This window comes from Callorhinus ursinus, unplaced genomic scaffold, assembly GCF_003265705.2.
Source record: "Callorhinus ursinus isolate GAN/ISIS: 27379988/994484 unplaced genomic scaffold, GSC_fseal_2.0 scaffold11, whole genome shotgun sequence".
Lineage (NCBI taxonomy): Eukaryota > Metazoa > Chordata > Mammalia > Carnivora > Otariidae > Callorhinus > Callorhinus ursinus.
The window spans coordinates 30,423,241-30,439,305 of NW_027397073.1; positions in this window are offsets into that span (position 1 = coordinate 30,423,241).

The following is a 16,065-nucleotide window of genomic DNA, read 5'->3' on the forward strand; positions in this document are numbered from 1 at the left end:
TAAAATCTTTAAAAAAATAAAAATAAAAAAATAAAAAAATAAATAAAAGCCCCCATAGTGATTTTGATTTACAGTGAGCAGTAACAACCATTGAAGTCCCCCATTTTAGATATGAGAATTAGGGACAAAGAGATGGTTCCCAATCTCTCTGGAGTGGCAAAGTATTCTTTGGGATACTATTTTCTGATGATATTAACATTCATCTGATATAAATGACCTGTGTTATCCTCTCTTAACAGCAGCCTAGTTTTGGAAAACCAGGGGACAATTAGTACACCGGGTATTCCAAGAGGGGAGGAAGAATTTTCAAGGAATGTAATAGATGAGTAAACCTGACAACATTAGAAAAACTCCATAGTTTTATTAAAGTTTCATTGAATAAATATATTTAAAGAAATTAGAACTGTACCTGGCATATAAAAAGGACTATTTAAGTATTTGTTATATGGAATAATATGGGAGGATGCCTCCCCTCATTACCCCGATACATGCTACATATAGGTAACTGGAAACATCATCAGGAGCATGAGTCCAAGACTACTTCACAGGGACCAAATTCAGCACATGACTCTTTCTGTAAATAAAGTTTTATTGAAACACAGTCACACCTATTTATTTACATAGTATTTATGGCTGCTTTAAAAATTTTTTTCTTTTAATTCTAGCGTAGTTTACATAAAGTGTATTAGTTTAAGGTGTACAACAGAGTGGTTAGACAATTCTATACATTACTCAGGGTTCATCATGGTAAGTGTCTTCCCCTCTCTCAGCCATCCTTCTACCCACCTCCCCTCTGGTAACCATCAGTTTGTTCTCTAGAGTTCCAAGTCTGTGTTTTGTCTTTCTCTTTGTTCATTTGTTCCTTAAATTCCACACAGGAGTGAAATCATATATTTATCTTTCCCTGACTTTTCACTTGATATTATACCCTCTAGATCCATCCATGTTGTTGCAAATGGCAAAAAATCGTTCTTTATTATGGTTGAGTAATAGACTGTTGTATGTATATACCACATCTTCTTTATCATTCACCAGTTAATGGACACTTGGGTTGCTTCCATATTTTGGCTATTGTAAATAATGCTGCTATAAACACAGGGGTGCATATATCCTTTTGTATTAGTGTTTTTATATCCTCTGGGTAAATATCCAGTTATAGAATTACTGGATAATATGGTAATTCTATTTTTGGTTTTTGAAGAAACTCCATACGGTCTTCTATAGTGGCTGCACTAGTTGATATTCCCACCAAAAGTGCATGAGGGTTCCATCTTCTCCACATTCTCATCAACACTTGTTTTTTGTGTTTTGGATTTTAGCCATTCTGACAGGGGTGAGATGATATCTCACTGTGGTTTTGATTTGCATTTCCCTGATGATGAGTGATGTTGAGCATCTTTTTATGCAGTCTGTTGGCCATCTGGATGTCTTCTTTGGAAAAATGGCCGTTCACGTCTTCTGCCCATTTTTAAATTGGATTATTTGTTTTTTTGGATGTTAAGTTCTTTATATAAATTGGATACTAACCCTTTATCAGGCATGTCATTTGCAAATATCTTCTCCCATTCTGTAGATTGTCTTTTAGTTTTCCTGTTTTCTTTGCTGTACAGAAGCTTTTTACTTTGATGTAGTCCCAATTGTTTATTTTTACTTTTGTTTCCCTTGCCTGAGGAGGCATATCTAGAAAAATGTTATGGCCAATGTCAGAGAAATTACTGCCTGTGCTCTCTTCTAGGATTTTTATGGTTTCAGATCTCACATTCAGGTTTCTTAACTATCTTGATTTTTTGTGTTTAAGAAAGTGGTCCAGTTTCATTCTTTTGCTGTCCAATTTTCCAAAGACCATTTGAAAAAACTTTTCCCATTGGACATTCTTGCCTCCTTTGTTGAAGATTGACTATATAATCATGGATTTATTTGGGGGCTATTGTGTTCCATTGATCTATGTGTCTATTTTTGTGCCAGTACCATACTGTTTTGATTACTACAGCTTTGAAGCATATCTTGAGATCTGGAATTGTGATACCTCCAGTTTTGTTTTTCTTTTTCAAGACTGCTTTGTCTATTTGGGGTCTTTCATGGTTCCATGCAAATTTTAGGGCCGTTTGCTCTAGTTCTGTGAAAATGCTATTGGTATTTTGACAGGGACTGCATTACATGTGTAGATTACTTTGGGTAGTATGGATTTTTTTACCCATATTTGTTCTTCCAACCCATGAGCATGGAGTAACTTTCCATTTGTTTGTGTTATCTTCAATTTCTTTCATCAGTGTTTTACAGTTTTTAGAGTATGGGTCTTTCATCTCTTTGGTTAAGTTCATCCCTAGGTATTTTAGTATTTTTGACACAATTGTAAATGGGATTGTTTTCTTAATTTTTCTTTCTTCTGCTTCATTAGTGTACAGGAGTGCAACATACTTTGGTATGTTGATTTTTTAAAAGATTTTATTTGAGAGAAAGAACATGGTGGGGGCGGAGAAGAAGAGGGAGAAGCGGACTCCCAGTTGAGTGGGGAGCCCAACAGAGGGCTCAATCCCAGTACCCTGAGATCAGGACCTGAGCTGAAGTCAGATGCTTAACCAAATGAGCCACCCAGGTGCCCCTCTGTATATTGATTTTGTATTCTGTGACCTTACTAAATTCATTTGTCGGTTCTAGTATTTTTTGGTGGAGTCATCAAGGTTTTCTATATAGTATCGTGTCATCTGCAAATAGTGAAAATTTTACTTCTTTATGAATTTGGATGCTTTTTCTTTTTCTTGTCTGATTGCTGTGTCTAGGAATTCAAGTATTATGTTGAATAAAAGCGGCGAGAGTGGACATCCTTGTCTTGTCCCTGACCTTAGGAGAAAAGTTCTCAGTTTTTCATATTGATTATAATGTCAGCTGTGGATTTTCATATGTGGCCTTTATTATGTCGAGGTATGTTCCCTCTAAACATACTTTGTTAAATGTTTTTATCATGAACAGATGTTGGACTTTGCCAAATGCTTTTTCTGCATCTACTGAAATGCTCATATGGTATTTATGCTTTCTTTTGTTGATGTGAGGTACTTATGGCTGCTTTTACACAGAGGTTTTATGAACTGCAAAGCCTAAAATGTTTACTCATTGGCCTTTTACAAAATTTGTGGACCCCTGATCTAGATAATTCTTCTACATTACCAAGATAAGAGCAAAAGTATTTGTACTGAGCCTCGTTTTTCATGCCTTTTCCATAATTATCTACCTCATTCTGAGTTTTGTGCTTTTAAGTCAGATATACCCTAACATAAGAACAAATTAAAATATGCTAACATTAAAGTAAGTTATATTGGAAGAAACCACAGACCCTGACATTTTTTACGAGATTCAAGCAGACATATCCAATGGTTAGGATTCTATGAAGTTGCTAAAAATGATCTCTCTTTAAGGTTAAAATAACATAAGACTATCCTTATGTTTCAATGCTAAATGAAAAAGTCCAATTCAACATTTTATAAAGTATGATCACAACTATGTGAAACAAACAAATTACACATTTTCACAGGATAATGTTTTCTACAGAAAAACACATCAGAATGTGTTGGCTTTGAGTGACAGAAACATGACTTTTTTGGTCTATTTTTTATATAGTAAACTCTCTATAATAAGCAGGCATTATTTTTATAATAAAAATAAACTTGATTTTTTTAAATATGGAATATGAATTCTGTTTGTTTTTCAGTCTGGGATCAACAATTTCTAGCACTTATGTGTTAGACATGGCACATGATATTTAAGTGTCTCACAAACAAAAATGGTGCTACTACTAATGTCTCATGGATGTACAACTCTGATGTTTACAAAGCTTTCTTTTCCGGATACATTATCTTACTTGGTTCTAACTACTTCAAAAAAAAAAAAAATTAAAGGGCTACAATTGAAAAAAGTAGGCTACCAATTCATTCCTTGTGGTTAATGTAGAGTACTCTTGAAAATTCACCACACTTATCCTGTTGATGCTAACTGTTCCTCTCTCTTGATACCGTGTGAGAATTTTTCTTCTTTTACTTGAAGTCCTGAGAATTCGCAGATATAGAGGGCCCTTGGAATCCCTTATGTCCTGTTTGTTCATATTTCTGTAACAATGCAAGTTGCATCAAAACCCCAAAATATTTTTGCAATGGCTTTCCAACCACAGTGCAATCCTCTAAAGGCCCCATATCAATAAAAATCACATTTGAGGCAAGGTGGCCATACAGAACTCAGGGTCTGACCATCTTGAAGGACTTCCTACCATCCACTGGGGCTTAATGGGCCAATCACACTTCAGAGAAGCTGACAACAATGAGCACACAAGTATACAGATTTCCTGAGTAGTTGGTAGGCAATCTTGCATCTTATAAACTAGAACCAGCTCTTTAAGAAAGAGATTTTTAAGATATAAATTTTATCATTCAAGTCCTCCAAGTTTTCCTTCCAGGTTCCTCTCTCATATGCCTGCATTATCCCAGCACCAGTTCCCTGTCACCCTTCCAGCTACAGTTAATTGTCCTATCCACCATCCTCAAGGGCCTTGCTTTCAGCTGTTGCTAACTGAATCTGTTTTATTAGTTGAAAAGAGCAACGTGTTTTATCCAAAGAGGATTTGCCTTTTGCTAAAGTGTTACTGAAGAACATAAAAATTAATCATCTCTTCCTATTATAACCTCAAATTCATCCTTTTCTCTATTCAGCTTTACCTCTCCTCTTTCCTTGCTGTCTCCCTTACTCAATTTTCATAACGGGAACTAGATTATACCTCTTCAGGTATATTGTTCCTCAATTAAATCCACTCTTGTGCTTCTTCCCTTTCTTTCTAGAGGCATCTTTCTCCTTCTCCAGCCAAAAATATCAAACTCATCTTGTCATGATATTCAAGGCTTCCACAAGCTGAAATCAAATCCATTTAGCAAAACTCCCCTGCTCTCCACACCCCAACCCCCACCTTGATTTCCTTCTCTACCAAGAGCCATTTGCCATTCATTGAATATACCTGACTCTGCCACTTGATGAGGGAAATCGTACAAGGGAAATTTTTTCTCTCAAACCTCTCCTCCTACCTTAGCTGGGAAGTCTTCCAATGTCCCCCAGGCAATGTGAGCTGATTCGTCCCTTACACTACCACTTAACTGTTCACATAAATCTATTATGCAACTCACTATATTCCAGTGTAATTGGAAATTTACATTTCTATGGGTCACATTTAATATGAGCTACTCAACATCAAGATCTCTATCTTATCTATATTGTGTTCCATTCCCACCCTCATACCTCAAAGATCGCTCCTAGTAAAGAGCAGGGCACATACAGTGGCCAAAATAATTCTTGAATTACTATGAAAAGAGCAAAAATTCATGAATGATTAATGACAGCACTTCAGTTATCACAAGAGGCAACATAGCAGGGAATTTTTGGTTAGGCCACTGGGCCTTCTGGGAAATTGCATCAACCAGTTGTCTTGCTATGTAATCATAATGGCTACAAGAGAAGTCAACTGCACAATATTCTCTCTCCTTTTTAAATTAAAATCAAACAAGCTTGCACTTTGAATAACCAACTATAAAATTTAAGTTAAGTGCTGTTATTAAACAAACATTACAACCAAATTAATTCCAACTATGCAGAATACTTATTGGAATGTAGCTAATCTATCATTAATATTGCTGGCAGGAGAGGAAAATAGGGCTCAGGAATCTAAAAGATTACCATTTATTACATTTCAGGTTTGTCCTCACCCAGTCTATGAGAGGGAGTTAAAAATATAGGAAATTTTACATGAAATTAAAAAGTGAAAAACCATTTTCCAAGCAAGAAAGAGTTGCATTATGGCTAAGGTTATGATTTGACCAAGATAGAAAACTATTTCTGACATTGTATCTCCACAGCAACCGTAAATGTAATTAAATCCTATTTATTTACCTACACTTAGAAATTATGATGAGCATAAAGAAATTATATGTCTGTGTGTATATATATATAAATTATATGTGTGTTTTACATATTATGTTGTTATATTATATTATATTATGTTTTATTATATTATTCCTGGCCTTGTAAAATTTCCCAAGTCCCTACATATACCAGGGGGACAAGACACATGTTCTCTGACAATTCCAAAAACTAGTAATGGAAACAAGTTTTCAGACTTAGGAGGCTAATACCCTGGTCTGTTTTGAAATATTTAATATTCCTGTGTATTGCAGATTTTTTTCCAATTCAGTCTAAAAACAACAGACACATGCATCATTAGGCTGGACAAGGAGATGATAAACAACATTGTTATGGTTCTGTGGTTGCTAGGTTGCTAAAGGCTCTAAAGTGGTAACTCTCATCATTTGACATAGACAAGTTGCTAAATGAGTGTCAAGGCAACTGTTGAGGCCTGAAGTGTTTGAAGCGACCTACAGCATATTCCCCACCCCAAGAACTCTGTCTATTCCTCTCCCGGAGTAAAGTCTGTCTCACTGTGCTCACTACGTGCCGATTCTCCTTATTCAAGCACATCCAGGCTTTTTTCTTTCAGTACCATTTTCATCACACCATTCCTCTGTCAAGCAAAGGCGCAAAATGGTGCCCAACTGTGTTAAAATAAAGGTCAAACTCCAAAATATGCCTTTCAAGCAATAATGCAGTCTATTCACAATCATCTTTCCATATTATAATCACGAATGACATGATAATCTGGACAAAATTATCTCTGATCATAGCACGTGTATTCACACCTCCACCCTTTGTCTGCCTTCATAGTTCCCATTTCTCTTACATTCATTTTTCCCCTCATGTCTTTCCCACGAGTTTTCTTTGCACTCTTCCTACGCTTTGCGATTATCCCATCCTCCTAACTGGATATCATGCATTCTCCGAAAGGATTATAATACAGTAGATATTTGTGTTTTTATATTTTGACTTCTGAACTAGGGTATATTTTTAAGAAAGAAACTTTGTTGTACACCCTTTTAGAAAACCCACGCAATCTGGGGCACCTGGGTGGCTCGGTCGGTTAAGCAGCTGCCTTTGGCTCAGGTCATGATCCCAGAGTCCTGGGATCGAGCCCTGCATCGGGCTCCCTGTTCACCCAGGAGACTGCTTTTCCTTCTCCCTCTGCCCCTCCCCTGCTTGTGCTCCCTTTTTCTCTTTCTCTCTCTCAAATAAAATCTTAAAAAAAGAAAAAAGAAAAAAAAGCCATGGAATCTATCAGCACATTTTACATAGATCCTTGGCAGGTCCTTATTTTAGCACGTACGTTGGGTGAAACCTAAAGGACATCTTTCCTCAAAAGACATTTTTTCATCTGCCTTGTCATGCCAGGCATTCCAGCTTTTAGTGGAAGCACTCCCAACATTCCATTGTTGGCATATTTACTTCTTAAGAAATTCTTTCTTATTTATACCAAGACAAATGCTGCTTTCCAGCACCTTTCAACTCAGGGACTTAGTTTTGTTTTCTGAAGAGACATAAACTAAGTCCAACTCATTTAAACTGATAGTACTACATTTACTTGAAGTTTCCATGTCTCTCTGAAAATTGTTTTCTTTCTTGTCAAATATTTCTAATTCTATTTTTCTTCATGTAACATGGTTTCTAAATACCCTAGTCATTCTTTTGGCTTCTTAGCTATTTATCAATTTTTTTTCCTTGTTGTGGCCAATCCAATCAAAGCACAGTACTCCAAATGTAATCCCATCAGTGCATGTTTCAGTGCAATTTGCTTCACCTTGACACTATATCACAAGTAACCAAGTCTAAGTTTATGTTATTTAACATCACAGCAGAACCTTGGCTCAAATTAAAGAAATATCTACAAATATTTTCCACATCAATTACTTTTCACTTTTGTGTTTGCATCTTGAATTTGCATGGAAACTTGTTGCTGTTGGTCTCCAAATCTTTTTCTAGTCAACTTTCAAAGGGGGAGAAGATGTTGGATTGGAATTATTTTTCCCTGTTTGAGAAATGTTGAAAATGTGGATATGAAAGTAGGGATTTTCTTCTAATGAATTGTAACTTGTCCTTAGATTTAGAAGACTACCACTTAGAAAGGAAATGAAATGTATTCTGTGTATCTCCAGATGAAAAAAAAAATGAGTTGGATTTAAATGAAAAAAAAAAAAGTTTAGGGCACCTGGGTGACTCAGTCAGTTAACTTTCTGCCTTTAGCTCAGGTCATGATCCCAGGGTCCTGGGATAGAGTCCCACATTGGGCTCCCTGCTCAGCTGGGGGTCTGCTTCTCCCTCTGCCCCTTCCCCTACTCATGTTCTCATGCACACTCCTTCAAATAAATAAATAAAATCTTAAAAAGTTTATTCTAAATGACTTGTGATAATTAAAACCATCCAGCAAAATGTGCTATACACACACACCTCCCCCCTCTCTGTCCCAACCAAGAGACTGTCTTGTCACTGATTATGTTCTAAGAGAAGTTGATAGGCATCTCATTACTAAAATTTTCAAAGTGGAGTGAAAATTTGTCTACTGGAGAGGGGCATCAGGGGAGAACTATGTGGAGTTCTCAGAGCTCAGAAGCATGGACTGCAAGAAGGTTTGAGGGTAACTTGAAAGGAAATTCTCTACCAGCCCAAAGACTACTGTGTAAACAGTGTTTTGATACACATTACAAATGCCCCTCAGTAATCCCTGCACCTTGCTATACTTTGGTTTTCTTGGCTCTAATATAACACCCACCTGGACAGTTACTACACAATCTTTTGAATACAAGACTCTGGAGTCTGTCCTTTCTACTGTCTTTCCTTTTCTAAGTACATTCAAGCCATCTGTTAAATAATTTGTTCTGAACGTTGATGGATACTAGTATTGAACAAATTAGTCTAAGATTTCCAACAGCCTTGTTTTCCTCCAATGGGAAACTGGAGATTTTGTCTTTTTATTGTATTGGTGATTAAACAATTAAGTAATTTGATCATCAGCTGCTATTACAAAGCAAAGTTGATTCTTGAAGAAATGAATGCCTGGCAAAACCACGAACATCTGCCTCAGCACACTTCCCTTAGCCATTCCGATATTATCTTTATGGACCAAACTGGCTCTAGGTCCTACTCAAGCTAAACCTGAACAGAAGCATCTTAGGGTGTGTGTGTGTGTGTGTGTGTGTGTGTGTGTGTGTGTGTGTGTGTGTCAATCACAACATCTAATCATCAGAAACCATAATCTCACACCCCCACCCCCTTCTCAGTTCAGATGTTGCCTTTGTCAAGTGACTGACTAAGTGTTAACAGCTAGCAGATGGACTAGAAGGGCAGATGGGGCTCTCAGGAAAGCAGCTAAGAAGTGATTAAAATCACCAAGAATGGCACTCATTATTCCCCCTTTCAAAGGATGCTCTATTTTTCTTACTGTTAAATCTGATTAAAATAACAAAACAGACAACAGAAGTTAGGCCATCCCCATTTTAATTTTTTTAAGATGACAAGGTACTATGGAAATACTGCAGATAGAATTCATATGCTTGTATATTGATATCATGGCCTTCTCTAAGACTCTGGGATGCCCCTTAAAATATTTTCCATTTTTATAAAATTTTACATCTGTCAACTCACTTCTACATATATTGGGTGTCTACACCATTATCTTATCCATTCAATCATTTGGTGTGTATGCATGAGTCAGGCCCTATGCTAAGCGCTACTGTGAATAGCAGTACAACCTCCCTAAACACAGGCATTACCCCCCTTGGAGTGGTAACAGACACATCTACATCAATATACCACTCAGAACATTCCGTCTGGCAAATTGTACATTTATAACAGCACTGCTCTTTCCTACATTTCTGGGTCACCTCCTTATTAAATGATTTCAGAATCAGATTAGCAGCTCCAAAAAAATCTGCCTCATTATTTTTCAGGCAAATATTATTTTTAACCCAGAATAGTTTTGCTCAGCTTGATTATCAAACCTGTGGATAAAAGACATTTGCATGGTAACATGGCATATATTTCTATTATTGAAGATATTTAAAAGAATGTATCATGAGAAATAAAGAACATATAAAAGAGGTACTTTGGCAAAACTCATTAAGCACCTGTGGTAGGAACAATAACACCCTCCCAAAGATATCCATGTTATAATCTTTAGGACTTGTGAATATGCTATCTCACATGAAAAAGGGGACTTTGCAGATAGGATTAAGGATCGTGAGATGAGCTGATTATCCTGGGATTATCTCAGTGGGCCCAGTATAATCATGAGGGTCATTAGAATAAGGAGGCAGAATCAGAAAAGTAGATGTGATGATAAAAAGTCAGATTTGGAAATGTTATACTGCTAGCCTTGAACATGGAAGAAGAGGCCACTACCAATGAGTTCAGGTAGCCTCTACACACTCGAAGATGAACACAACCCTGCTGGTACCTTGATTTTAGGACTTCTGACCTCCAGAAATATAAAGTAATATGTCTGTGTTGTTATAAGCCACTATATCTGTGGCGATTTGTTACAGCAGCAATAGCAAATTAAAATAGCACTAAAAATACCTAAATGATAATATCAGCATTCAAATAACATTTTATCAGCTATGAAACAGATATAACATTGATATTATGACCTACATGCCCGTTTCGATTGAAGAGTAAAAGCTTGTTGGCATGCTGTGTTGACGATTCCTGAAGCCATACCCTGATTTAATGGGACAGAGTGTACCTCTTGATTGGTGATGTCTTCAATAAAAGGGAGGCTAGGAATGGTGGTGTGTATATCCGCCACATGTTTGACATCCTTGGCTATTAAGAAGTGGCAAATTTGATCATTCTCTCACAGGATCATGGAATATATTAAAGCTGTAAGTTAAAACTTCTTACATAGCCGAAAAAGGGATTTAAATTCCAGTTCAACAGAATAGTTACCAAAGTTACTTACAACATCACTGGTGAAATTACATCTAAAATTAAGGGTCCTTTACTTTTATCTGAAATTCTTCCCACTACATTTTAATGAGTTTTAGTATCTTAATGGTTCAGGGAGAAATAATACTGATGGCAATGATTGTTCCCTCTTTTCCCGAAGACACATATCCCTTCTAACCCAAGGCTTCAGTGTGTCCGTCCTACCCTATTTAGGCTCTATCCTCATTCAGTCTTGCTGCATAATACCTGATGTATAAGCATCCTCATATTTCTCTACTTGCAACCCATAACCACCTTACCTAATACCCTCATCGAGTCTCAACTGTCTCAAAAACAAAGAGACCCAATTTGCTAATTTAAAAAAAATTATTTAAATTCAACTTAGTTAACATATAGTGTATTATTAGTTTCAGGGGTAGGACTTAGTGATTCATTAGTTGCATACAACACCCAGTGCCCAATACATCAAGCTCCCTCCTTAATGCCCACCACCCAATTACCCCATCCCCTCACCTCCCCTCCAGCAACCCTCAGTTTGTTTCCTATAGTTAAGAGTCACTTATGGTTTGCTAATTTACACATAGAGCTGGCTTAATGTGTTTCTGACAATATTTTTGAGAATCATTAGCAATTTTTAAATACATTGCAAAAAGGTTTAAATCAAATGCTTGCATCTTTCATTGCATGCAGTAAGAGGTCAGCAGAAGTAGCAACACTGGTAACAAATGATAAATATTTGTTAGAAGCCTAATAGGTGATCTGCTAGGCAGTGATAATACTACTTTGAACAAGAAAGACAATTTATACCCTTGGAGAACTTAGATTTTCAAAGATCCTTATATCTTAGCAGTTGATTTGCACATAGATTATTTATGATCTCTCTGCAAGTTTCCTGCACTAGGGAATAGAGAAGCTTAGATACATCTTGTGGAAACACAGCAGCTCTTCCAGCAGTCAGTGTGATCCCAATACCCTTTCTGAATGCCCCCATCCTCTCAGAGAAAAAGAGAACCACTGATTTCTTGGAGGAATGCAATTATTTCCCAGGAAGGTAGAATGGTAAATCAATAGGCATTCATAATCTGAAAACTGATTGCCTGAGTCTGAATGTGAGTTTTTCCTTCTCCACGTGAGAACAAATTACTCCAACCTCTCTGAGCCTCAATCCTCTCATGTATAAGCTCAAATGAATTATATTTGCTGTCTCATGAGGTAAGGATTAAATGAAATGATCCATGTAAAGAATATTAAGTAGTATAGTCACTAATACTCAGTAGGTGTTAATAACTGGGAGCAATTAGTATTATGATTGATATTATCACTGATATTAGAACCATTTTATTTCCCTACTTTTTCATGACTATGATGGGATACCTCCAAAATAAAGCCCTTAGGAACATTAAAATATACTATCTTCATCTTGGTAAATATGGCAGTTACTTTTTGGATGCAATTCCCCTTGACTTCTTTCCTTGTTGGAAATGCCCTTAATCTACTAGTATACTGATAGGTAGTCTCCAAGCTTGGCAGCCAGGCAAGGGCATGTAATCCAGTAAGATCTAACAGGAAGGGACAGAAAACTTATTTGAAGAAACAGTAGCTGAAAATTTCCCTAATCTAGGGAAAGAAACAGACATCCAGGTTCAAGAAGCACAGAGAGTTACAAATAAGATGAACCCAAAAAGATCCATACCATGACACATAATTAAAATGTCAAAGGTTAAGATAGAGAATTTTAAAAGCAAGAGAGAAGCAAAAACTTGCATATAAGGAAAACTCTTTAAGTCTATCAGCTGATTTTTTCAGCAGAAACTTACCGGCCAGAAGGGAGTGGCATGATATATTCAAAGTGCTGAAAGAAAAAACAAAACAAAACACTTAGAATATGCTACCTGGCAAGGTTATCATCCAAAATTGAAGGAGAGAAAAAGTTTCCAAGACAAATAAAGTTAAAGGAGTTTATCACCATTAAATCAGCTTCGTAAGAAATGTTAAAGGGACTACTTTAAGTGGAAAAGGAGAGGCCATGATTAAACATAAGAAAAGTCCAAATTAAAATAAAGAAAATATGACAGCATATGCATGAAATGTGGAGGACAGAGTAAAAAAAAAATATTTTAGAATGTGTTTGAACTTCAATGACAACCAACTTAATATAGACTCTATATACTTAGGACGTTATGTATGAACATCATGGTAACCACAAGCCCAAAACCTATAATAGATATACAAAAAAAAAATAAAAAAAAAAAAGGAGAGAGAGAGAATGAAAGCCAAACACTAGAGAAACTCAAGTACAACAAAAGCAAGAGAAGAACGAACTGAGAAGAACTACAAAAATAAAATAACCAGAAAACACTTAACAAAATGAGAATAAGTAAATACCTTAATAATTACTTTGAAGGTAATGGACTAAATGCCAAAAGACATAAGGTGGCAGAAAAGATTAAAAAAAACAAGCCCATCTACATACTGCCTACAAGAGACTCACCTTATGTAAAGGCACTTACAGACTAAAAGTGGAAGGTTGGAAAAACATTTACAATGCAAATGAAAGTAGAAAAAACAAGCCAGGGTAGCAATACATTTATCAGACATTTAAAAGAGACTTTAAAACAAAGACTGTAACAAGAGACAAAGACACCACATAAATCTAACAAAAGGATATAAAAATTGTAAATATCTATTCACCCAACATCAAAGCACCTAAATACAGAAAGTAAATATTAACAGACGTAAAAGGCAAAACTGGTGGTAATATCACAATAGTAGAGGACTTTTAATACTTCATTTACATCAATGGATAAACCATCCAGGCAGAAAATCAGCAAAGAAACAGTGTCTCTGAATGACCCATTAGATCAGATGGACATAACATATACACAAAACATTCTATCCAAAAACAACAGAGTACACATTCTTTTCAAGTGCACATGGAACATTCTCCAGAAGAGTTCACATATTAGGCCAGAAAAGAAGTCTTAATAAATTTAAGACTGAAACCATAACATGCATCTTTTCTGACCATGATGGTACGAAACTAGAAATCAATCCCAAGAAAAAACCCCAAGAAAGAACACAGACACGTGGAGGTTAAAGAACATGCTACTAAATAATCAATGGGTCAAGGAAGAAATCAAAGATCAAAAACACACAAACAAACACAGAGACAATGAAAATAAAAACACAATGGTCCAAAGTGTTTGGGACAGAGCAAAAGTAGTTTTAATAGGAAATTTATAGTGAAACAGGCCTACTTCAAGAAACTAGAAAAGCTCAAAAAAATCTAACCTTACACCTAAAGGAACTAAAAAACAAAAACAAAACCCAAGGTGAGTAGAAGAAAATAATAAAGATCAGAGCAGAGATAGATGACAAACTATAAAAACAATAGAAAAAAATCAGTAAAACAAAGAGCTGGTTCTTTGAAAAGATAAAATTGAGAAATGTTTAGCCAGACTCATCAACAACAACAAAAAAGAACCCAACAAATAAAATCAGAAATAAAAGAGAAGTAACAACATACATCACAGAAATAAAAAGGATATTAAGAGAATACTATGAAAAATTATATACCAACAAATTGGACAACCTAGAAGACACAGATAAATTCTTAGAAACATAAAATCTTCCAAAACTGAATCAGAAAAAAATAGGATATCTGAACAGAGCAATTACTAGTACCAAAATTGCATCGATAAAAATAAATAAATAAATAAATAAATAATAAAAATCCAGGGCCAGATGGATTCACAGGTGAATTCCACCAGACACTTAAGAAAGAGTTATTACCTATTCTCCTCAAACTATTCCAAAAAATAAACAAGGAAGGAAACTTCCTAACACTTTCTACCAGGCCAACAGATGCCACAAAAGCAAAACAAAACTACAGACCAATACCCTGGATGAATACAGATGCAAAAATTCTCAACAAAATATTAGCAAATCACATTCAATACATTAAAAGCATCATTCACCACAATCAAGTGGGATTTATTCCAGGGATGCAAGGATGGTTCAATATTCACAAATCAATCAACATCATATACCACATCAACAAAACGAAGGATAAAAAGCATATGATCTCAATAAATGCAGAGAAAGCATTGACAAAATTCATCTGTTCATGATTAAAGATCTCAACAAAGTGGGTTTAGAGACATAACAAATAAGCATAATAAAGGCCATATAAGGAAAAACCCACAGTTAACATCATACCCAACTGTGAAGAACTGAGAGCTTTCCCTCTAAGATCAGCAACAACACAGGAATGTTCATTCTCACCACTTTCATTCAACATAGTACTGGCAATCCCAGCTATAGCAATCAAACAAGATAATAAACAGCATCCATATTAGTAAGAAAGAATTAAACTGTTACTATTTGCAGATAACGTGATACTATAAACAGAAAGCTCTAAAGACTCCACCAAAAAACTATTACACCTAATAAATGAATTCAGTAAAGTTGTCAAAATACCCAGAAATCAGTAGCATTTATATACACTAATAACAAAGTAGCAAAAAGAGAAGACAACAATTCCATTGACAACTGCACCTAAAAAAATAAAATACCTAGGAATAAACTTAACCGAGGAGGTGAAAGACCTGCACTCTGAAAACTACAGAACAATGACGAAAGAAATTGAAGATGACACTAACAAACGGAAAGATATCCCATGCTCATGGATTGGAAGAATATTGTTAAAATGTCCGTATTACCCAAAGCAACTTGCAGAGTCAAGGCAATCCCTATTAAAATACTAACAGTATTGTTCACAGAACTAGAATACTAAAACTTGTATGGAACCATAAAAGACCCCAAATAGCCAAAGTAAACTTAAGAAGAACAAAGCTGGAGGTACCACAATTCCAGATTTCAAGATATACTAAAACGTTGTAGTAATCAAACAGTATGGTAACGGCACCAAATAGACACACAGATCAGTAGAACAGAATACAGAGCCAAGAAATAAATTCCCACTTATATCCATGCTATGACAAAGGAGGCAGGAATATACAGTGGGAAAAAATATCTTTAATAAATGGTGCTCAGAAAACTGGACAGCTACATGTAAAAAAGGAACAGGATCACTTTATAACACCATACACAAAAATAAACTCAAAATGGATTCAAGGCCTAACTGAGAATTGAAACCATCAAAATCTCAGAAAAGAACATGGGCAGTAATTTCTTTGAATTGGC